This window comes from Schistocerca gregaria, chromosome 8 (assembly GCF_023897955.1).
Source record: "Schistocerca gregaria isolate iqSchGreg1 chromosome 8, iqSchGreg1.2, whole genome shotgun sequence".
Taxonomy (NCBI): Eukaryota; Metazoa; Arthropoda; class Insecta; order Orthoptera; family Acrididae; genus Schistocerca; species Schistocerca gregaria.
The window spans coordinates 156283257-156307833 of NC_064927.1; the positions used below are offsets into that span (position 1 = coordinate 156283257).

Below are 24577 nucleotides of genomic sequence, written 5' to 3' on the forward strand. Positions count from 1 at the left end.
TACCCATCTAATCTTCAGCATTCTTCTGTAGCACCACATTTCGAAAGCTTCTATTCTCTTCATGTCCAAACTATTTATCGTCCACGTTTCACTTCCATACATGGCTACACTCCATTCAAATACTTTCAGAAATGACTCCTTTAATTATAAACATGAAAATCTTTGACGCTTTTCACATTTTACAATAAATGTAACGACCAGGAAAATAAAATAGATCATAAGTGATGCAATCTGGTTCCATAAAAACTTGTCGCAGCAACAGCTGCGCTTCGTGAACCCGGCTAATAATACACCACCTGACAAAAAAGTGAAGCACCTAGAAGAGGAGCAGGAACGAAATTAAACTTCACGGATTGAGAAGGTATGCGATATTATTCAGTGATAACAAAATAGTCAAACTTGCAAAGAAATTGGGGCACTATGAGCCCCATTATGAATATGACGTTTGCACCCCATGTGGTGATTCCATTGGGAAGGGTGTCATCAAATCGTCGCAACCTCTCATGAGACAAGCCGGCGCGTAACTGTAGTAGATGGTCGCCGGCCGGAGTGGCTGAGCGGCTCTAGGCGCGTCAGTCTGGAACCGAGCGACCGCTACGGTCGCAGGTTCGAATCCTGCCTCGGGCATGGATGTGTGTGATGTCCTTAGGTTAGTTAGGTTTAAATAGTTCTAAGTTCTAGGGGACTGATGACCTGAGATGTTAAGTCCCATAGTGCTCAGAGCCATCTGAACCAGATGGTCCTTGATATCCCAAATACTAGCACTGCGTCAGAGTTAACCCGACAAATGTTCTATCAGGGACTGATGACCTAGAGATATTGATGGCCACGGGACTATCTTAACAGCACACCGTCAGTTCGTAGAGGCACGTGCCATGCGTGGGCGAGCATCGTCCTGTTGAAAAATGCCGCGACGTCACTATCGTATGAGAGATACCACATTAGGATGCAGCACGTCAATGATGTATCATTCGGCCGTCAGAGTTCCCCTCAATCACCTCTTGCCTTGACCTGAAGTCATACCCAATGACTGCCCACACCAAAACGCCACAAGTAGCACCTTTATCCTCTTCAAAACGCTGGAAGATTGGGGCCCCTCCCCATATTGCTGCCGACGATGGTTATCCAGGTTTGGACAGTAATGACATCATAGACATTTGTGTTGTGGTCTTAAAGGCAGCTTACACACAGGATATTAATCCCCTAGTAAAGCTGCTCCTGACCTCCGCCCTGTGGTGTGGTACGACACAGAATGTTGCAAGCAGTCCATTACTCATTCTCGGATGGCAGGCACTCTTATGAAAGGGTTACAATACGGCAATCCTACCTAGTGCTGGTCAGACATGGCTGACTGGAACCATGACGACAAGTATGCCTGCCTTCAAGTTCCAATGTAGTCCAACATTGGACCACTGTCACATTCGAATGCCGCACAGATCTGGATATGGACGATTCGAGCATCTGGCCAAATGGAGCCGCACAGCGAGCCCTCTTCTAAACCCTATCATTTGCTGATAACGCTTACACGAGAAAGAGCATCTCCATATCCTTCACCATGAACAGTTCTCGCCGCTTGTATACCATACCAGGCCATCTTCATCATACACACTATTAAGAACCATTTCTGCCTTTTGTAATGTCTGTGGGATCATGACGAATCGTTCTGACTCCAGTGTAATTATTGTCTTCGAATAAAATGTCATATCTGTTCGTCTCATTGCGTTTTCCTTGTAATTACATTCTGTACTGTACTGTATTTCAACGTATAGTCGAAGTTTCATGGAGCTATGTTAGTTGTCAGAGACACTGGAGACAGTAACTACCATAAATTATCTAGCATTAATTTTTCAGAATGACCTCAATTCGAATGACCAAATAAAAAACCATGTAGGAAACACAGATAGCAAGCTGAGATTCTTTCGAAGAATGTTTAGCAAATGTAATTTATCCACAAAAAAAGTGGTTGGCAGACCTCTTCTTAAAAAAGAAGTGGTTGACAGACCTCTTGATCAATCCCTTCTTGGATTTCCTCATTAGTCTGGGGTAGTGGAGCAAAGACAATATGAGTTCAGTCTGTATTGTTGAGAAATTTATTCAGGACGGTGTTGGTAGATGTGGCAACATCACCAGATGGTGTCATGAGTTTTCCCCCCCTCCCCTCTTCCCTCCTACAACCCCTTCTCCCTCCACTCCCCTCCATTACTTCACCAGCAAATTGACAGGAAAAGCTCAGCCTGTGCAGACCAGTTGGTGTGGAAGGAACTCTTTATTGCATCTTGGGAAATGATGGTGTTATCCTGTTGGAAGAATTTTACAATACTGCTTTAAACTGGCGGGAAAAGCTCAGGATGGTGCACATATTAACCCACTGGGTCAAAAAACAATTACATGCTCTAACTAGACTGCTACAGACCATAAATCGAGAGGAGTTAAAAAATCAAAAACATCTCTACGCACAGCTACAGATCGAATACACATTACAAAGATCATGACATGGTACACCAACACAGATAAAAGACTCGCCTAAACTCCATCTACAGATCATAAAAATCGCCTAAACGCTACCTATACAGATAATAAAAATCATACACATCTATAATCACTGCTATAGATCCAAAAATATTGCAAATATATCATGCTAACACTCCTAAACTTCACCGACAGATCATAAACATGCACCCTACATACCAGAACTGGAGTTTTATATATAGTGGAAACATATCGGCCCACACCTTTTAAAAGGGGCATTAAATGAACTGCCTAGCTCCGTATGCCCAGGCCAGCAGACAGCAAGTGACTAAGCATAGTGCCCCAAGTGGCCACACCTCAAACTATTGCAGTGGCTTGTGCTTGGATTGCATGTGAGCGCCACCCAGAGGCGGTAACTGCTAAGTCCTTGCACAGGCAGGTGGTCAATGGTGGTAGCTCATGGGGAAACATGCAAGCTGGTTTTTAATCCCGGGGCCTTCAGCAGCCTGTCAAGGGCAGTCTGCTTTGTTGATCTGCATAACCGCAGCTCGTAATACCCCAGCAGACTTGTGCTGCAGGCAGCTGGCTTCGTTGGTCACTGGTAGCTCAGGACACCTACACACGTAAGTGCCACCACCTAAAACACTGACAGAATGAAACACTGTCAGTCTCTCTCGCAAAGAATACCAAGGATATTTCCCAGAACGAAACAGGCGGTATCTAGGATGTAGAAATTGTCTTCACACAGAGTCTGTCTGTACGTCATTAAGCGTCGAAATATTCTTCCTGTGGCCGGCCTTGCAGCGGCAGCATTTTCTGTCTTCAAAAAATGGTTCATATGGCTCTAAGCACTATGGGACTTAACATCTGTGGTCATCAGTCCCCTACAACTTAGAACTACTGAAACCTAACTAACCTAAGGACATCACACACATCCATGCAAGAGGCAGGATTCGAACTCCGACTGGAGCGGTCGCGCAGTTCCAGACTGAAGCGCCTAGTACCTCTCAGCCACTCCAGCCGACGACGAATTACGTCACAGCACAGTTATTAACGTGAGTTACAACATATACATTTCTAACATACATCCTCCTGATTTTTAAATTCATATCTCCAAAGCTGTAGTTCTTAATGAATCATCAGTGAAATCGAATTTCGCCGGCCGTGGTGGCCAAGCTGTTGTAGGCGCTACAGTCTGGAACGGCGCGACCGCTACGGTCGCAGGTTCGAATCCTGCCTCGGGCATGGATGTGTGTGATGTCCTTAGGTTAGTTAGGTTTAAGTAGTTCTAAGTTCTAGGGGACTGATGACCTCAGAAGTTAAGTCCCATAGCGCTCAGAGCCATTTGAACCATTTGAAATTGAATTTCCCGATCACTGTTATACAGTTATTAACACAACTGTGTCAGGTACCCAACAGATGCTTATGTCTAAACATAATTTGTTCTACATATCGAAATCTTGTCGCCACAAACCCTCAAGTTTCTTTTTCTATTCTTCTGTAAATTAATCTTGTTAGCAGTTCGGGTGCATGAGATATTAACCTGATTCTGAGATATTTTTCGCACCTCTACATATCGAAATCACGTCGCCACAGACCATCAATTTTCTTTTCCTATTCTTTTGTAAATTAATCTTGTCAGCAGATATTTCTTTGAAACTCTGATGGTACGCTACCAGTCTCACAGATTCTACACACCAACCTGAACAGTTGCTTGGTCACCTTTTCCCCCAAATGATTTAAGAAATTCCGATGGCATGTTATCTAGCCCTTCTGCTTTATTTGTATCTCAAGTCTTCCAGAGTTCGTTTAAATTGTGACTCTAATACTGGATCCCCTTATCGACTCAAGTCTCTTCTTCTATCATGTCATCGGGCAAGTCTTCCCCACACAGAGACCTTCACTGTACTCTATCCATTATTCGCTCTTTCCTCTGCGTGTAACAGATTAATGTTACCGCCCTTGCTTTCTAATTTCATCAAAGGATTTTAGCACTATTAGATTTAACTTCTAAGGCATCACACACATCCATACCCGAGGCAGGACTCCAGCCTGCAACAGTAGCGATCGCGCGGTTCCAGACTGAAGCGCCTAGAACCGCTCGGCCACCCCGGTAGGCATTTATTTCGTCTTTCCATGAATATTTTTATATATTTCCTCAATCAACTCTTCAATCAGTTGAGGTATAGCCGCTAATATCAGCACTGTAGTCACCTCATGAGACGTATGTGAGAGAGAGTAATGTGTCTGCTCACAACGATTTGAAGAAGCAGTAAAGATATCACCTTTCAGCTTCCGTTTTGTCACCCTCTTTATCACACGTATTTTCCAGTCTTCGATACAGCGATATATATCCCCCAACCAAGTTACAGACCCCTACTAAATCTCTCGAAATCCCATCACATTGTGACAGCACTGTTCCATTAGATGAGTCACTGGCCCTTTACTCATCAATGACTATGTAGAGAGCTATCACAACAACAAAAAATAGCACATTAATATTCAGTGAGAAATTCATCACCAGGTGGATGCTTAAAGCCAGATATTTTTTTACGATTGGTGCTGGTTCTAGTGATTTGCAGTCTAATAACACAATAGAACAGTAGCAAGTCTCTTCGGCCATTTTACACAATACATTTACGTACAATTGGCTCCAATGCCCACAAATCCTCAATGATCTGCAAATCGTTAGAGCTTACTGGAATCGCAACCTCGCTACGCAAAGGAGCCCATATCTAAATAAATGTTCCTCATAGCTCTGCACGGCAAGATGATGTTCATGGATTCGTTTCATAATCTGTAAACTCCATCACTTTGTATTACGCATTAATGCAGGTAATTCTTAAAAAATGTGTATGTTGCTGGCTTATATAATAAGTATTACAGTCTTGCGCAATACTGACTTTAGTAATGATCTTATAATAACTAGCCATCTGCTTCGTATTTACCCCTCAGAAAATTTCATTTTACACCAAGTTGGTAGCTACTGTTTTAAGACAATGCAAGTACGACGGCCCTGTTTCGTATTTTCAGTTGGCGCATTGCACCCTGTTGAGACTTTTACTTTCTGGACTGAAACAGAGGGTATGTTCCCAGCAGTAATTCCACTATTTATTAGCGAAATGTGTAACATTGTAACTGCTCTAATGTCTTAATCATGTCTGTTAAGCAACGATTTAGATCAAAATTACAAAACTGTGCTTGGACGAAGTGATTTTAATTACATTTTAAACAAATTGGAATGGAAACCACCAAGCAGAAGGAAGCGCGAGAGACCATAACGTCCTTGGAAAGACCTTACTTGCGAAATAACAAAGCACCACAGCCCTCCCTAGAAGGATGCTTTCAATAGAGACCCTTGGCAGAAGATAACAGGAATGCAGGAAACTGTTGTTATTAATTGATAGCGGATTGTTCATAAAGTAATTTCGCCTAAACTATATCACGTTAATATTACTTATTGTTAACTAAAAGTTTACTTGAAGAACGTCATAGCAAACTATGAGAAGCCGTTGGAAGAAAAATACTGTCTTTCCTATTAGTTCACTTCAAACTGCAGTGTGACAATGGAGACGTGCAGAATATACAATCGAGTATCTGACTAGATACAACGCATGTATTATACGTTCACCCACAATGTTTCAGAAATTTGTGCAATAATGGTTTATTGAGTAACTTAAATTCCAAATCTCTGCTCAGAAAGGAATGCTAGTTGTTAAAATCAGTGCAGTAAGTAATCTTTACTTCGTCCAGTTAAAAACGCCAGTACCTACTCGTGATAGTTAAGGAGCAGTCATTAGCTGGGTGGCCTTATTTCCGTGAGCGCATGCCTCTACCATCGATAACCACCTCTGCCTTGTTGCTAATGTCAGCCACACTGCCTTAAAACAAACTGGATGAGGCGTCACTGTCTACTCCTTGCTTACGTGGCGATGTCCTCACAAGGCACGTTGTCTGTCGCATCGCCACTTGTTCGATGAGTAATAGCGGGAATCTTGGCTCTGGTTTCTGGAAGCGCCGTGAACTTTACTACGTGTTTACAATACGCTGAGTGCGGAGTGAGACATCGCGTAATGATTCACAACAGGGGCCAGGGGGGACAAGCTGCATCAACTTTGCCGGCGGCTCTCTACACTTCCGAAAGCTCCCACACGCTACGCCAAGTGGTCGTACGTCGCCATGGCTTCCCACTGCAGAGAACGGCCGTCGTACTGCGAACTGCCGTTTCTGCCTGTAGTGACCTGTGTTCATTTATCTGTTTGCCGTGTGGCAAACTAAGATCTGAAAGTTCTCAAATTACAAATACAAAATGAAAAAAAAAGGAAAAATTAAAGGTAACAAATTTTACAAGGAAAAGTTACAAATCACACATTCAATAACAAAAAAATTAATAAAAATCACAAATTTTACGAAATAGCTTCGACACATCATTTAACATACACAGATCTACTTATATCAACGTTGGAGGTATTTATGGCACAATAGAGACCAGATTCATACCAGAGTAATCAGGATTTATGTCTGGCATAACATGTTCTGGCTAAATAGTCAGTCTTTTAACGGAAGCAGATAAATGAAGCTACTTTTATACATCTCTTGGCTACATATAAGACTGTCAACCACGAACAGCTGTTCGTTAAATTTTGTAACATGGCTGACGACTTCCGAATGACAAAATTAATGGAATGTCTCCTTCAAAATAGACGTTTTAATGTGATGCTACAAAAGTGGCATAGCCGCTGGAGAAGGCAAAAGAATGGCCTATCCCAAGACAGGGTCCTGTCACCAATTTTATATAACATCTGTACAAACGATAAACCTATAAGCGCTGAGACGAGACGGTTTATATATGCCGATACTGCAGTGGCCGCACAAGGAAAATCGTTTGAGGAAGTGGGAGGGAAACTGATGCGGAGTCTCGCCAGAATGAAATGTGGAGCCAGATTTCGCGTTAACGTCTCGGAGCTTTTTCCTGGTCATTATGGCTGTGGTTCTTACCTTGCTACCTGCATGGTCATACACTGCAGCACGGGAGTCCAGAATCCGTTGACCTACAGACTTCCTTCTCCTTGTTAGAACTATTGCAACGTTTGTGACTTTCTATGGCTTCTCTGAACAAACATGCGTGGTAGCTTTCCTCCACAGGGAGAACCTGCTTCTCGGCGAATTTTGTCATTTGTTCGGTCTTAAAGAGCGCGTGATCCATCACAATCGATTTCTCCACCTCTCCCAACCTGCAATAACATTTACGTTCGATGATTCTACTACTGCTGGATCGTCCAATCAGTGCAATACAGACTTTTCTACATGTACATGATTTGCCATATGTTTCCGACCTTGCGTTTGGACCCCTGTTGACCTTTTCCGATCTGAGGCACACTTCGATATTCATGGTCGGTTTGTAATTAGCCTTTACGTCGTGTTTTCGCAATATACGGCCGATTCTTTCTAACAGCTTACTTTTTTGGTTCAAATGGCTCTGAGCACTATGGGACTTAACATCTATGGTCATCAGTCCCCTAGAACTTAGAACTACTTAAACGTAACTAATCTAAGGACAGCACACATCCAGTCATCACGAGGCTGAGGAAATCTCTGACCCCGCCGAGAATCGAACCCGGGCGTAGGAAGGGAGAACGCTACCGCAGCTTACTTTTTTATCCTATGCTGTAATAAGTTATAATCATTTTCGAGACTTTCTGCACAAGTTAGCACCACGTGCAACGGCAGGTATCTGTTTTTGTTCCTAATAATGCAAGCTATGATAAAAATCTGAAACAGTCATTCGTTTATTTTTCTCACTTATCGAAAACAACGGGACAATCATCTTGGTTACACAGTCAGTTCCAATATTACGCGGCCTAAGTCGGTAGTAGCCAAACATTTTATTTCAACTTTACGGTGGAGACACTTTTTTTCTGTGCTATGATTAGTAAGAGTCAACTGTGGGAGGTGTTCTTCTAGTGCCTTTATTATGTTATCCCCAGATAATGATTTAAAAATCAAGATGCACAGCATCTGTTAGTGTTTAGTACAGTGAAATAAAATTTCACCAAACGTTATCTTCACATATTACGTAGAAGAAAAATAATACCTTAAAAAAGTTCTTATAGATAGTTGGGGGCTTACAGTTTTCGAGAGAGCTTCACGTAATGGTCTGAGTCCATGTCACGGTATTAAGTGCGTTCTATGGCCTCGCTGAAAGGAAAACATTTCAACTGAGAACGCTGCTTCACGGGCATGGTAGTTTTTTCCAGGTGGTGATTTCATCTTCCAAGGTCATGCTCCCAGTCATAAAGCTCTAGGTCAGCAGGGTGAACAGGGCATGATATGAGACATCTTGTCAAGTCTCCGAAACCGGCAGATTGTAGTATTATCGATAAACTATGTGATCTGTGCTCAGACAGCATTTCTGTGTTTGTTACCCTCCACATCTTTTAATGAATGGAATTGAGAAAAATCCCTATGAAATTCGATTGACCATCCTTGAGAAAATATACGCATCATGACCAGGAAAAAATCAGATCGTTCTACGAAAGCAGTTCATCTGTCTCTGCAGAATGTGCATGTATCGTAAACACTGAAACTGTGCGTGTTGCTTTATGGAGTTGTGGTAACGTGGAAACCACTGTCATCAGTAGCAAAATCGCAGATGACTAAGTGTGGTGCACTACCAGTTGTATTGCTGAAAACAGATGAAACATGAACAGTCACATGTGCTGTTAAGTATCTTTAACGGCAACCAGTTGATTAAGATTTAACATGTATGGGTAAATCGAAGAAAGCAAGACATTTTGATTTGCTCAAAGCGATTTCTCAAAATATGTACGTTGTTTTAAAAAGAATGTACTATTTCGGACGCAAATATTTATTAAACGGTACGACATACAACTATGAAACTTGGAAGATAAATTTAGAAATCTTTCGAGTTTAGATTATCAACGTTCAATATGTCCTCCACAAGCGACAGTAATAATACCACATCGATACTCGGATTCCTTCCACATTCGGGTAAACCGAGCGAGGTGGCGCAGTGGTTAGCACACTGGACGACGCTTCAAAACCGCGTCCGGCCATCCTAATTTACGTTTTCCGTTACCTCCCTAAAACCGCTTCAAGCATATGCCGGAATGGTTCCGTTGACAGGGCACGGCCGACATTCTTCTCCGTCCTTCCTTAATCCCAAGGGGCCGATGACCTTGCTCTTTGGTCCCTTTCCCCAAATCAACCAACCAACCACATTCGCGTAAGCACGTCCAACGACTCAGATGTTTCGGTAGTACGGATTCGGTTCTTCAAGTCTTCTACGTTCTGTGGTAGTGCTGTTGCACAAGCGTTGTCCTTCATGAATCTAAACTGGAAGAAGTCACAGCGCGTCAAATCCGGTGACTGCCAACTGAGGAAGTACTAAGTCGCCGGTCGTTTGACGAGCAGTCCAACGGCTCGGAAGAAATCCATTCAGACAATCGCGCACTAGGGGACTCCGGTGAGAGGATGCTCCGTCTTGCTTTTAAATGAAGTTGTCCTCGTTCTGCCTCGGAAACAAACAGTTTTGTAACGTAGTAATATACTGCTGACCGTTAACGGTGTTTCCATTTCCTTCCTATGCACATGCTGTGTATGGAAACTGTCTAAATCATCTGCGAAAGTTCCATCCATCCGGAGAACCAGTTTGGTACGTCAACCGGAAACGTCTCCGCACTGTAATTACTGAAGTACACTTCGCAATCTCGAGAACATCAAATGATTTCTGCCGCCGAGTAGCCAGTTTGCAATATGTGCCGGCCGCGGTGGTCTAGCGGTTCTAGGTGCGCAGTCCGGAACCACGCGACTGCTACGGTCGCAGGTTCGAATCCTGCCTCGGGCATGGATGTGTGTGATGTCCTTAGGTTAGTTAGGTTTAAGTAGTTCTAAGTTCTAGGGGACTGATGACCAGAGTAGTTAAGTCCCATAGTGCTCAGAGCCATCTGAACCATTTTTTTTGCAATATGTGCCGAGAACCCAGCAAACAGAAGACAAACGACATCTAGCGGTAATGAAAACAAATTACACACTGTACTCGTTCGTCCAACAACGAAGCCGTGGTGCACTAATTGACAGTTTCGACAATATAGTACTTTGTAATATGTATATTCTTTTTTGAAACACCCTGTGTTTACAGTTTGTCTACTCGCTTCAAGTTGCTCCAACACTGTTCTCAGCCAGTCACTTCTCTTTCTACTTTTACTGAAAGAATAAACCCTTCTACACATTTTCTAATGTTCATGTCAGTACATCATCGCGTGCTTGTGCTTTCTGATTCTTATTTCTGGACATTAAGATAATTTTCTCCCATCAAAACGCCTCTCAGGAAAAACACGAAACTGGATATCCCTTTCTGTTAGTCTCATTATATGTAAGTAAGGAAGACCTTTTTAATTTGGTTTCAATCGCTAGAGTAAATTGTAAGTATTTGTCTTGATGCAGCAGCGGCGAAACACATGTATGCTCACCACATATTTCCCGCAACAGTAAGCCATTTTTTTCATTACTCCTGCTAATGGAAGAGAGCAACAAATTGGTGATGAGATGTCTTGTACGAAGAAAACTAAGTACCCAAAACGAACAGCTAAGTCAGACGCTGGGGCCTCGAAGTCCGACCCATTTATATAGGCGTCAGCTAAGGGGAGGTTAGCTGGGAAGGCAGAGTTGATATTTGTACCTCCTCCCACCCTAAGAATATGGAGTACAGAATTCTCATACACTTCTATATATAATCGTCTACTGATCCAGTCTGAACTGCAAGGAAAAGTGGTTAGTCAAACAGATGATGGCGCTTCAGTAATGGAGGGCAGAGAAAGAGGACTACAGTAATTGGTGAAGCAGTTCTGTCTCCATGCGCTGTTTATTCATTGTTAAGCACACCACCTGAATTTGGTACTGTTACATGCCTCCAAAATCATATGACAAGTACGCATGTTTGTAAGTGATAGTACTGCATTCCATTCGTTTTTCAGCAAATCATCAAAACGAACTGTACAGCTAACTGAGAAAGGATTTAAACTGCCAGACACGAGCAACACTGGCTGAAACTTTCGTTCCAGGGCAGTTTCAACAATATTTAGTAATTTCTCAGAGTTATATGGTGCTTTTAATTATATAATTGATGATACAGACTCTCAATGGGACCCAGAATCTTTGACCTGTGCTGCGGCAATGAAACGACGAATGGATGATCCTGTGTTTGTCTACTTGCTTTGCATCTACCGAGGGTGCTTTGTTTATGTCGATCATCTCTTAAATGTTCTTTGGTCAAAATCTGCCAGTATAACTGCTTGCCACGACGAAATAAGAACTGTTTTGAGAAACTTATGACAATTAAGAACGGAAACATTCGTTGATGAATGCATTAAATGCAGCATCTGTTTGAATGACAACTTATCCTTTGACAGTCAAAAGACACCTCTCAGGGCATTAACTTACGAGATAATGGATTTGCAAATTGTTCAGATGGAAAGAAGATTTAAAGAGTTGATCCAAAATTCAGTTTGTTGAACTTCTGAACGAAAAGTGTTTCACAAACTATCAAAATGAATTCCTTAAGTTGAAACTGCTTCAGTTATTAGAACAGTATCCTTTTTACGAGCAAGAACAACTTGAGCGTGAACTATGTAACATACACGCTGATGTGAAAAAACACTTATCTCAAATAATCCTCTTAAAGTACATTGCCAACAATGATTTAAACTCTGTTTAAGAAGAAACAACGAAGTTCCTGCTTTGGTTTTGAACCTACCCACAATTATAGCAAGCATAGAACGAAGCATGAGTACTCTTAAACGAGTGAAGAATTATTTAAGGAATTCAATGTCCAACACTCGGCTGTCGTGTTTGAGCACGTTAGCAATAGAAAAGACATTACTTGAAGAGCTATCCAGTGATCAAATCTTTGTAGACCGAGTTATAGACTTATTCGTGTAAAGAGAAGACAGGTGCATTTCACTTGTGTAGAAGTAAATATAAGTGCTTCTTCTCTTGCTGCTGGAGTTCTACAAATTTGTCATCCTTTCTTGAACAAGTTAGCTATTATTATTATTATTATTTGTGGCGGTGACAGTGGTACTAATAGTAGTAGTAGTGGTAGTAGTAGTAGTTGTTGTTTTACTTGATGCATTTTGTTTCATTTGTTTAAATTATTGTTTATTGTACTATTTTGTCTCCCTATAATATTTCATCGAAAAAGCGGTTCATTTATTAAACATAATATCAGCAGTACCATAAGGAGTATCTGCCACGTTTGGACGCTGTCGTGGGTTTACAAGTCATTTAAAACAAAATGTGCCAAGGGTGGTTGTAATACACTGCGTCACCCATGGACAACATTCAGCTGCTAAAAATCTGAGTGGTAGACTGCTTCAATCTCTTCAGTTGTCATTAACGCAGTACACAAATTATGAAGTAATTCATTGAATTCTGGGGTATTTGTGCAGTTATGTGAAGAAAATGACGAGAATTTTGATCAATTACTCATTCACACTGAAGTACGCTGGCTGTCAAAGAGCTTATGTTTATTGCTTATTTAACAGAGCTAGTAAATTTAATGATGCAATTACAAAGTAACAGTCAAATTTATTTGATAAAAACAAAGTCCATCGTTTCAGATTTTCTTGCCCAAATAAAATTAATGAAGCAAAACAGTGGATGACACCAATTTTACCAGTTTTCCAATTTGTCATAGACAAACTGTCAGTATTACGGCATTTCTACCTACGTTCAACATTTGAATGTCCGTCACACAGAGCTTGAAACTATGCTCCAGGATGTTTTGATTATGTAAATAACGCAGTGGGGTATCAGTCCATTAAGTGATTTTGAAGAAACAGATGTCATATTATAAAAACAACTGTTCAGAATAGTCATAAACAAAGATCTTGAGACATAGTTTAGAAACGGATATCAGCAATACGGGCTTCAGAGAGACATACCTTTTACTTACCCTGCACTACAGACTCCTGCGAGGAAGTTTTTGCTAGCTTCTCTATCTTTACAGCTCGTGGAAGGAAGGAAAACTGGGTTTACCTTCCCGACCACATCAGGATGGGGAGAGCAAGGTTAAGTAAAGGTATTGAACGGTGAATGGAAAGGAGGGGAAGTGAGTGGAAGGTGATAATGAGACGGAGGAAAGTGGGGAGGAGAGGTGAAATGGAGTAGTGTGTGTGTGTGTGTGTGTCTGTGAGAGAGAGAGAGAGAGAGAGAGAGAGAGAGAGAGAGAGAGAGAGAGAGATGATATGGTTTTTGTGTGTTGTTTTACGTGATTTTGTATACTGTCTGGTTACCAATATTTATCTACACATTAAGTAACTGTTTACTGTAGGCTATATCTAGCTCACAGTGCACTGTATGACTATCAAACTATATTTCATACGAAAGCTTTAATTTTTCTAGGTTTTTCAGGAACATACAGCGTTTAAACTTACTTTAAGTTACTTATTAATTATTGTAGGTATGTTTCTTTTTCCCTCTTTCTCCAAGAGAATTACAAATTTTTATAGTTTCTACAGTCATTTATACTGGTCAGCGAGAGTCAAAATAAGTCCCAGAGTATTTTGCACCGTGCCCTCTCACTCGTCTAAAAAAGAAAAAGCTCATCAATCTTCGTTAATCTTTCTCGAAGGCCTATAAGAAGGATTGACACAATAATTTCCATAAAAGAGGTTCTGTTTTATTACGTAGTATGTAATTTGGCTGAAACTATAGCATCTCTAAGAAGGTTCTCAGCGAAGTGGGCAGTTGAAATCGAACGGTAGCAATCGGTATTGACTCTTTTCAGACCCTTCCAGCTTTAGACATTATATAACACGGTGCTTCATGGGCCTAACATGTGAATAAATGACATTACTACAAAACCAATAATACACAATACTTCAGCGATCGCTATTTCTAGGAATAATTTCTGCTCTGGTAGATATTTAAAAAAAAAACTTTTAGGATGTAGAGACTACACTATATTCCCTAGAATGATCAGAGAGGAATCGTATACGGAATCTGATTACCCCAACTGTCTGAATACGTCTTATCGCCGGCCGCAGTGGTCTCGCGGTACTAGGCACGCAGTCCGGAACCGTGCGACTGCTACGGTTGCAAGTTCGAATCCTGCCTCGGGCATGGATGTGTGTGATGTCCTTAGGTTAGTTAGGTTTAAGTAGTTCTAAGTTCTAGGGGACTAATGACCTCAGCAGTTGAGTCCCATAGTGCTCAGAGCCATTTGAACCATTTGAACGTCTTATCGTCAGCATGCTAACAGTACATCGGAAAAGTCAATAACAGAAGCAGATATGGCACTATAGAGCGGCTTTTATTGGAATATAAAAGTTTACAGATTTTAATTTGCGTTCCCAGTAAATATAGTAGCTCCCAAAATGCATTTCACTTTCTGCTGTGAGTCATCCTCTCCACAGCAGAGATCAACGGGCGATAGTTGGCAGTCTGCCTCACGAGCATTGCGTGAAATGAAAATGGACTTCGGTTTTCTCAGCAGACTTTATTCCGACCCATACCTTTCCAGCAGAGGTATTGCGACAAATTTTTCTTCGCGAAGTTAAAATTTTACGCCCAACGTGGGGCTCGAACCCACGACCCTGAGATTAAGAGTCTCATGCTCTACCGACTGAGCTAGCCGGGCTACATTTGTCAGTGATAACATTACAGTTATTAATACTTAAGATACCAGACTTCGCCTGCATACAACTGTCGTTCTTCTCATAGATAAGAGTTATTTCTTTTACATCCAGTCTGTTCTATTGGGCGCAATATCAAGTTAAATGTTTCTCAAATGAATCAACTTACGTTCACTATCGCACTCTCCTCCGTCCATCAGACTTTCACACTGCTTTCCCTTCCCGACGGCGGACAACTGAAATTACGTAGCTGCCCTTGGTCTTCCAGTACACCTATTATCTAGATTCTGAAAAATAATAAAGTAAGTAGAATGAGCAGCAGCGACTGTAAGACTAACCACACAATTTCATATCTAGCGATGCCAATAAATTGATAGCAATAATATTTTGGCTTATTTAAGGAATACTTTCCGATAAATCAAAGCTAGCATAGCATTTCGAGCCAGGAGAGAGTTTTAGTATTTCTTCTGGATGTGTATTCCTCAAGCATTAGAACCACTTTAAACCAGGGACAAATGTTGATGGCATTATGGTATCACGTATGATGAAAGAATGTCGTTAACGCACAATTAATCGATATCGGAGCGACATTGTCTTTTATTCGATAACAGCACTACATAACAGCAATTTCACACATAAAATTTATATGTGACTATATTTAATGTTACTAGACAGACAGTCTTCAATGGAAATTATAAGATTTAATATCATTTCAGTCGTCGCAGCATAACACCAGGGATGAACCCTGGAGGCGCGGCTAGTGCATTGTTCCAGACGTATAGCAACCTACCGTTCCGTTATGACAGCGAACCATTTAGAAGTACAGTTAAGACGGAGAATGACATGAAATCGTCTACTTACCCGATTGTACCGTTTCAAACCTAGCAAAAGTTTGAAGTATTTGTTGAAAGCATAGGTGTCTTAGTATTTCGACCTGAAATTCTAAAGAGACCAATTGATTCCTCTCTGATACTCACTTTATTCCTTATCGATCTACTGCATTTACAGATGTCATCGTCTCTATTAACAATGAAAACATCACCCACTTAACGTCATATTTTAAGAAGAAAAAAAGCGCTGTTGTAATGTTCAAATGGCTCTGATCACTATGGGACTTAACTGCTGTGGTCATCAGTCCCCTGAATCTTAGAACTACTTAAATCCAACTAACCTAAGGACATCACACACATCTATGCCCGAGGCAGGATTCGAACCTGCGACCGTAGCTGTCGCGCGGTTCCAGACTGTAGCGCCTAGACCCACTCGGCCACCCCTGCCAGCACTGTTGTAAGATATCATCCCAAGTAGTCGATTGAGTGTGAAAATCTGGGCCATAATATAAATTTTACGCAGATACGACTTGAGCGTTCCGCTTTTAAACATGCGCGCCAACCGGTTGTTTGGTACTCGCCTCGCCCCACTGCAATCGCTTAATGCCCATGAGCGAAGTACTGTACTGTGCATTACAGTAAGAGGTTTACGCATTACAGTTTTGACGCTGGTACCATGCTTTGTTCATTGTGTCACCGTGGGCGGTTTCTAACATGTGGTTTGGCCCGATATCTCTCGGCTTTCAACATTTTTATCACGGAGGGAAAGAAAGGAGGGAGACGCCCCTACAGACGTAGGCTGCAAGTTGTTTTGAAACCGGAGTGGGCGGAGAATGCCGTTATCTCATTTAGGACCATCAGAAGACTACTGTTCACCATTGCTTCTTCTTCTTCTTCTTCTTCTTCTTCTTCTTCTTCTTCATTATTTCTGTCGTGTGCACGCTACAGCTGTTTTAAACACTAAAAATTGCATTGCTTACATGAATAATATAATGTCAGGAAGGCAATTTCGAATGTTTTTCTCTTCTTGAATACGTAGTTCTTCTAACAATGCGACACATTAGGCCTCGTTCATGTAACTTGTTCTTTGCTGATATTTTTAGAGTAACCAACAAGGGAAGGAAACGACTTGAAAAGGATGCTTTCGTAATCCATGTAATTCTACTTTTACTGTGCTTGTATCGATAGAAAATGAAGCTGGGACTTCGAAACCAGTGCTTGTTTACTTACCGCTACTGTTTTCAGCTTTCAATTCGTATGCACATCATTTTAATGTTCACGATTGCAAAAAATTCTAGGCGCTTTGGGCCGGAACCGCGCTGCTGCCACGGTTGCAGGTTCGAATCCTGCCTCGGGCACGCGTGTGTGTGATGTCCTCAGTTCAGTTAGGTTTAAGTAGTTTTAAGTCTAGGGGACTCATGACCACAGATGTTAAGTCCCATAGTGCTTAGAGTCATTTGAACTATTTGAATCATAAACGTATGCAATAAAGAAGAAAGCAATTCATGCTATTATTCCTTGTATGTGTCTACCAAAGTAAACTATTACTTAAATGTCAAACAAATAAACTGCATAGAAATAAACCTCCATAAAGATAGAGTTAATGTTTTTTTAGATTGTCAGTGCATTAGTCTCACTGTAGTTTACATGTCTCCTCACTTTGAAATGTTACCTATGTTGTGTCATTCAATGTGTGACCGATACCAGCAATTTACGGAGTAAGAAAGCTGTATAATACTATAAATGCGATTTAATGAAACGTCTCAAACGCTTAGTCGTCGCACAATGGACATTTTGCTTTATGATGCATGTACGTTATTTTTTTAGTAATATTAGGCTGACCTATGTAACATATAGGCCTGCCTTTCCAACAATAGCCAATTTATTTCTTTTGCCAGAATATTTCTCGCCAGTAGCCCGGTCACTTTTTCAGGAATAACGAAACACGATTGGAATGTACGTCTACTTTGATCATCTGCTTCATTTTACCTTTGAATTTCATTTTGAGGTTTTCAAAGTATGTAAGTCTATACCATGCTTTGTAATATGTCAAGAGTCGGTTAGTCGGTTAGTTAGTTGCATGGTCCATGTACCATTTGCACGACAAATCTTAATTTTGTGAACCGAGTAATTTTATATGATCATCAATATTTTTTTGGAAATATTTCTCCACACTGATCACAATAAGTTTCTTTCTTTTTTATTTAGACGACAGATATCAGTCAGTATTTTCCTATCCATCACCAATTACATACAACAATAATAGATAGTCTTCCGCATAACAGGAGGAGTTGTCAAAGAGAAACGGTTTCAGTTTAGTTCCAAATTTTACTTTGCACTGTGTCAGGCATTTCATATAATTTGCTAACTCGTGGAAAGTTTTGGTTGCAGCTGTGTGAAAAAACCCTGTTTGTGCTACAGACAACTCCAATGCGGCGTAATGAATGTCATTGTTTTCTCCTGGCGTTGTAATTATCTTCCTGTTAAAGGGTAGTTCATTATTTAAGACAAACTTCATGCGGGAATAGCTATACTGTGGAGCGGATGGATTGCTAATCACACGTCGAGCGGCAGCCACGGAGGCAAGACGAAAAGGTCGCTCACGTAAGTATACGGCCAAAGCGTTCTTCAGAAAAGAAACAAGCGGCGCGCGCGCGTCATACACACACACACACACACACACACACACACACACACACACACCACGACCGCTATCTCCGGCTCTTCTAGCCAGAGTATTTATAAAGGCGGCCACGTCGCACGTCTTGTGAGCGGACGAGACTTTTAAGAAAAAGACGCTCGAATGTATAGGCGTTTCTGATTTGGAAGGCAATGAAAAATACAGGAAACACTAATCGTAAACAGCACCAAGCACTATTCATACGTACAAAGGAAAATATTGCTTTAATGGCTGCACTTACGAATGAAAGGTGATTTTTTTTAAATTTCAGCTTACGATGGGATGGATTAGCACACCAGTAAGTACTCACTCAAGCTGTCATTTCCGATTAAACAACTACGTCTCCACACAATCAAAACACCAGACATTATTTGGGATCCGACTAAAAAAAAAGTCGATAGATATGCCCAATGGTCGAAACTGAGAACGTGTTTCTAAGAGTGACATCACAGGGCAGTGTCACGACGGTGAGCCACGGAGGTATAATTGCAGTGAACCAAATGTTTTGGGCTATGTAAGATGAAGGACGTCGGCTACAAGTTTGTGACGTAATGAGAAGTCATGATTTTTATGGTGTGGTTCACGTATACAGTATAAACAAATAAAACAAATGTATGTGTCATTACAGAAATAGCGTTGCGCTGCTCAATTATCATCATCGATGTTGTCCATTTTTTTATTGTACAACTAACACTGTTTACGGACGTAAATCTGCAGCAGCTGCGCGGTTGTTCAACGTTATGGGAATGGTTAAACTGTAAACCGAAAATCAGTAAATTCTTCAGTTGCTTAGGTGTATCCATTTTAATGTTGAAGCGTGTATTGTGGGATTATTGTTAAAATATGAGTAATATTGAACGTCTGTGTTCGTAAGGCAGACATATTACGTTATCATATTATTCACTTACTTTTCGCATAGATCAACATCCGTTTCTCAAATAAGATTTTGATATACGTTGGACAGACGTGGCACCTTCCCCACCTCCTCTGCCCTCGCCTTCGACATCACGTGAGTGGAAGGGTTCTCCTGTACAGTGCTTCGGGCTCAGACATAAGGCGGCTGTAGTGGGAGCGCGAACGTTTAAAAGCTGTACATCCATAAGGTCATAACTGCATACAAATTTTCGGGCGGGATCGATTGATGGGGTTGTCTTGAAAGTGTTCTTCTATCTTCATAAAACGTGATTTCAAGTTGGTGATGTTTCCTGGTAAGACGTACTGAAATTTTTCTTCTGATGCACTGCACCGACTTTTGTAAAACAAGTCATCTATTAACTCTTTTAGGCGGGGTTAGAAATTAAATTCCTGGTAGCTTAAAACTGTGCGTCGGACCAGGAGTCAAACCCAGGACCTCTGCCTTTTATGTGCAACTGTGAAGACCGGTACTGAGACGTGTTTGGGTAGCACACGTGCTAGAGAGCACCTGCAGGCGAAAGGCTTCGGGTTCATCCAGGTCCGGCACATTGTTTTAATCAACGTGGAAATTTCAAATCAGCGCACACTCCGCTGCAGAGTGAATAATTCGTTCAAGGCTAGAGATATTCGTACTGACATTTACCGAAGATTCTGTTAGTTGGAACATATTTCTTCCTTCAGTCTTCTTCAGGTCGCCACATTCATATCGCTAAAATACCTTGCACGATCGTACAGAGTATTGGAAACTGTAAGCAGCAGGAGTTCAGGACCACTAGTGTGAAACACAAGTTGCTTTATTACATGACGTCATGCAAACATGTGAAAAGGTACATGCTGTCTCATTAGGTTTCCGAAAAATATACCACACTGTCGACGAATAACAAGATACAGCCATGCATAATGTCGTCGCATACACGTAATCGATTCAAAGAATTTTAGCTAATAAAACCCAGTACTTTATACTGTACTGAGAATGACAGGACCACTAATGTTCTCAGTGTGTACAAACCATTTATCAAGAGCAACATGACTACAGACGTGTTAACTGACGATGCTGATGTTACGGGAAAATATCGTTGTTATACGATCGTTAGGAAGTGCTGCAAGCTTTTACGTGGTTTCCACTTGATGTAACGAAAGGCAAGTCTTAAGTGTGTATAAGTGGAAGATAATGTATATAACAGGGATAGATACACCGATAATATCTGATTAGAAGATTGGTGGCGAACATCTGGAGTAATTCACATCGTTTAAATACGTACGGGTTACATAAAACAATATGAAATATGTCGAAAGGGTATTGTCAGTATTAGAGATGGAAAATGGTAGTTTTAGATTTCTTGGAATAGTTTTCCCCATTGGCAAAACACCTTTGTGGGCATGTTTATTATTCTGACAAAACATGATATCCTTTCGTTTCCAATGCAGACCAATTTCCATGTTTTATTTTTCGCCCAGTGATCGTGAATCCTGACGAAGCTTTACCTAGTTATTGCCTTTACAAGGTAATATCCTAAGAGAATGCAGTTTCTACCCGAGAAAACACCTCCTCTACCGCAGATGATATGGACTGCGCAATTTTGGCGGGCATGAACCGAGTTCTGTCCACCGCTTTGACTGCTGTTTCACTTCTGCAATAAGATAGACGACCAATGTCGTTCTCACAACAACTAACCAGAACACAAAATGAAATTATTTCATTTAAAAAGATCGAAACTTTGCTGATATATTCGGTTTTGCATGCATTATAGAAGCCTCGCTAAGAGACAACTAGAAGAAAGCTGACATAAGGCCGGAAACCACACGAACTCATCTACTTAGTTAAGAACTTGATCTATCGACTATCGCTGAAGATTAAAACCTGTGGTAGCAGCAGAAGATATGATGTTACACACATGGCTGCTGAGGTTGCCCAGATATTTGTGGATATTTTCTGCACGGTCTTCCCGTCAGCAAATTATGCGGTCGTCACTGATAACAGACGAAGAAGATAAATAGCAATTCTGGATTAAACGCCTTGGAAAAGTCATCCTGAATTAAACAGTAACAAATACGTGTTACTTCTGTTTTTGGAGCTTTTAACACTATTTATTTATCGACCTTATAAAGAGAGGTGAAAGTACTACATAACTGTTTACAACAAATATATACACTTTAACATAGATAAACACACTCTCTAGTTCATAATGAGTTTACATTCATAAGCCCATGTTTGGAATCCAGTCAGATAAATTGTGAAGGCCTCCACTGTCCGGCATGCACCGAGGAAACAGTCAGATGTTATGTGATGTACTGTGTCCACGTCTTCGCCGCAGTCACATCAAGGAAAGGATTCCCCTACCTTTGGTGCAGCAATGCTTCGCAATTGTGTTTAAAATGTTATTTTATCTCTGACAAAGTAGCGGTCAGATTCTGTTTAAACGTAGTACAGCTTTCTAAACAGGTGGGGCCCGTTAGCTCAGTTGGTTAGAGCGTCGTGCTAATAACGCGAAGGTCGTGGGTTCGATCCCCCCACGGGCCACTGTTTTACCAATCTATTACAAAATACGCGACAATAACTTAAACGGTCCAGTAACTCGAAATTTCTCCTCACTCACACTGCATGTTGGTTTCGTGCAGGAACTGGCGGCGATCAATCTTTTGAATTTTTCTTCCTTTTTATAAGATGTTGATTACATAACGCATTGTTTCTAACGATTGACGAATGTGTCCTATCAATTGGCACTTCATGTTACGAAGTATGAAATAAAAACTTACTTACGTACTATGTATTTCGTTCCAAAAACAAAAAACGCTGCTTCCTCTGTGTAACATGAATTGCGCAATCTTAATTTAAATCGTGTTTTAATAAGGGTGTCCGTTACTTCACGTATCTTTTCAGCCTGTTTATTTCTCTATTTCATTATTCTCCACCCAAGGTCAATACGGTATGCTTAATATTTTCATCCCTCCCCCATGAACCATGGACCTTGCCGTTGGTGGGGAGGCTTGCGTGCCTCAGCGATACAGATGGCCGTACCGTAGGTGCAACCACAACGGAGGGTTATCTGTTGATAGGCCAGACAAACGTGTGGTTCCTGAAGAGGGGCAGCAGCCTTTTCAGTAGTTGCAGGGGCAACAGTCTGGATGATCGACTGATCTGGCCTTGCAACATTAACCAAAACGGCCTTGCTGTGCTGGTACTGCGAACGGCTGAAATCAAGGGGAAACTACAGCCGTAATTTTTCCCGAGGACATGCAGCTTTACTGTATGATTAAATGATGATTGCGTCCTCTTGGGTAAAATATTCTGGAGGTAAAATAGTCCCCCCATTCGGATCTCCGGGCGGGGACTACTCAAGAGGCTGTCGTTATCAGGAGAAAGAAAACTGGCATTCTACAGATCGGAGCGTGGAATGTCAGATCCCTTAATCGGGCAGGTAGGTTAGAAAATTTAAAAAGGGAAATGGATAGGTTAAAGTTAGATATAGTGGGAATTAGTGAAGTTCGGTGGCAGGAGGAACAAGACTTCTGGTCAGGCGACTGCAGGGTTATAAACACAAAATCAAACAGGGGTAATGCAGGAGTAGGTTTAATAATGAATAGGAAAATAGGAATGCGGATAAGCTACTACAAACAGCATAGTGAACGCATTATTGTGGCCAAGATAGATACGAAGCCTACGCCTACTACAGTAGTACAAGTTTATATGCCAACTAGCTCTGCAGATGACGAAGAAACTGAAGAAATGTATGATGAAATAAAAAAAATTATTCAGATAGTGAAGGGAGACAAAAATTTAATAGTCATGGGTGACTGGAATTCGAGTGTAGGAAAAGGGAGAGAAGGAAACATAGTAGGTGAATATGGATTGGGGCTAAGTAATGAAAGAGGAAGCCGCCTAGTAGAATTTTGCACAGAGCATAACTTAATCATAGCTAACACTTGGTTCAAGAATCATAAAAGAAGGTTGTATACATGGAAGAATCCTGGAGATACTAAAAGGTATCAGATAGATTATATAATGGTAAGACAGAGATTTAGGAACCAGGTTTTAAGTTGTAAGACATTTCCAGGGGCAGATGTGGACTCTGACCACAACTTATTGGTTATGACCTGTAGATTAAAACTGAAGAAACTGCAAAAAGTTGGGAATTTAAGGAGATGGGACCTGGATAAACTGACTAAACCAGAGGTTGTACAGAATTTCAGGGAGAGCATGAGGGAACAATTGACAGGAATAGGGGAAAGAAATACAGTAGAAGAAGAATGGGTAGCTCTGAGGGATGAAGTAGTGAAGGCAGCAGAGGATAAAGTAGGTAAAAAGACGAGGGCTGCTAGAAATCATTGGGTAACAGAAGAAATATTCAATTTAATTGATGAAAGGAGAAAATATAAAAATGCAGTAAATGAAGCAGGCAAAAAGGAATACAAACGTCTCAAAAATGAGATCGACAGGAAGTGCAAAATGGCTAAGCAGGGATGGCTAGATGACAAATGTAAGGATGTAGAAGCTTATCTCACCAGGGGTAAGATAGATACTGCCTACAGGAAAATTAGAGAGACCTTTGGAGAGAAGAGAACCATGTGTATGAATATCAAGAGCTCAGATGGCAACCCAGTTCTAGGCAAAGAAGGGAAGGCAGAAAGGTGGAAGGAGTATATAGAAGGTTTATACAAGGGTGATGTACTTGAGGACAATATTATGGAAATGGAAGAGGATGTAGATGAAGACGAAATGGGAGATATGATACTGCGTGAAGAGTTTGACAGAGTACTGAAAGAGCTGAGTCGAAACAAGGCCCCCGGAGTAGACAACATTCCATTAGAACTACTGACGGCCTTGGGAGAGCGAGTCATGACAAAACTCTACCAGCTGGTGAGCAAGATGTATGAGACAGGCGAAATACCCTCAGACTTCAAGAAGAATATAATAATTCCAATCCCAAAGAAAGCAGGTGCTGACAGATGTGAAAATTACCGAACTATCAGTTTAATAAGTCACAGTTGCAAAATACTAACGCGAATTCTTTACAGACGAATGGAAA

The 24577-nt window shown here is 41.2% G+C and overlaps 2 non-coding genes across 2 annotated transcripts; one reads left to right on the forward strand and one right to left on the reverse strand.

The window, feature by feature from the left end:
- Positions 1-15057: 15057 nt before the first annotated feature.
- On the reverse strand, positions 15058-15130 carry Trnak-cuu (transfer RNA lysine (anticodon CUU)). Its single transcript has one exon. It is a non-coding gene; the product is annotated as a tRNA-Lys (tRNA).
- A 6867-nt stretch (positions 15131-21997) lies between these two features.
- Positions 21998-22071, forward strand: Trnai-aau (transfer RNA isoleucine (anticodon AAU)). The gene has a single exon. It is a non-coding gene; the product is annotated as a tRNA-Ile (tRNA).
- The last annotated feature ends 2506 nt before the right edge of the window (positions 22072-24577 follow it).